The following is a 1,408-nucleotide window of genomic DNA, read 5'->3' as shown; positions in this document are numbered from 1 at the left end:
TGTCCTGTAATTTTTATTTTATTTCTATTGGAAAAGTATGTTTTTTCTACTTTTTGTCCTTTTTTTTAAAGTTTGATTATAAAATGTGAATCATAGATTTTTGTTATTTATCTTGCTCGGTCTTCCATAAGCTTTCTATGTGTTTGTCATTCCTTTTGGAAAATTTTCAGTTAGTATTACTTCAAATATTTCTTCTACTTTGTCTTTTTTTTTTCTTTTCAGTCTGGTATTCCGATTATACATATGTTATGCTCCTCGCAATTATTGCACAGGCCTTACCTATTCTATTATCTTCATCCTTTTTTCCTTTGGATTTCAGTTTGGGAAATTTCTATTGATGTATCTCAAGTTCACCGATATTTTCTTTTGCTATGTCTACCTATTGTTGACCCCATCCAAGGTATTTTTAGTTGTTATAGTGTCATATTCTCTACCTTTGAGTATTTCTTAGAGTTTCTATCTCTTTTTTGACCATACTTATTTATTCTTGCACAGAACCTGCTTTTATATTTGAACACTTAATGTATTAATTGTAGTTACTTCAAATTCCTTACCTGATAATTTGAAAATCTGCGCTGTAGCTGGGCCTGATTTTGCTACTTTCATTGTCTCTCCAGACTGTTTTATTATACCTTTTAGAATTCCTTTTGAGTTTTTGTTTTAAACTATGCATGATATATTTGACAATAAAAATTCAGATAAATAGTTTGTGGACAGGATATCATGTCTGCATCTTGTACAGTGAATAACCACTAAGACAACAATATGCAATGTATTAATTATTGAAACTGTGCTAGTTATCAGTTCTGAAATTGTCTCATTGCTATTTCTGAATAAAATTATATAAAAAATTCAGATAAATAAGCCTTTAATGTGAGGCTTTATATTGATCAAGATATAAAGTGTGTCTAATGTTTCCTTCAGTTGTATGTGTCAGAGGTTCCAGTTTGTCTCATGCCTCTGTTTTTGCCTTTCCTCTTGCATTTGGGTTTCTCTAAGAGCTCCTTTAATAAAGCCCATGTATTGCAGCTCTTTCACCTATAATCTGGTATTTCTATACTTAAACCCTGCTGGCAGGGCATTAAAGTATATGAGAGGGGAGGCGCCCTGTGTTCTTATGATTAAATCTCAGTCTTCATGTTCCTGTGTTCAAGAATGTGATTATCACAGGTGCTTCCTGGTCCTCCTCCTCTTTCTTCTTTCTCCTCCTCTTCCTCCTCCTCCTCTTCTTCTTCCTCCTCCTCTTCCTCCTCCTCCTCTTCCTCTTCCTCCTCCTCTTCCTTCTCCTCCTCTTCTTCTTGTTCTTGTTCTTCTTCTTGTTCTTGTTCTTCTTCTTGTTCTTGTTCTTCTGCCTCCTCCTCCTCTTCCTCTTCCTCCTCCTCATCCTCTTCCTCCTCCTCCTCCTCCT

The sequence above is a fragment of the Octodon degus genome, unplaced genomic scaffold (assembly GCF_000260255.1).
Source record: "Octodon degus isolate 3935 unplaced genomic scaffold, OctDeg1.0 scaffold00020, whole genome shotgun sequence".
NCBI classification, from domain to species: domain Eukaryota; kingdom Metazoa; phylum Chordata; class Mammalia; order Rodentia; family Octodontidae; genus Octodon; species Octodon degus.
This window is presented reverse-complemented; position numbering follows the sequence as displayed.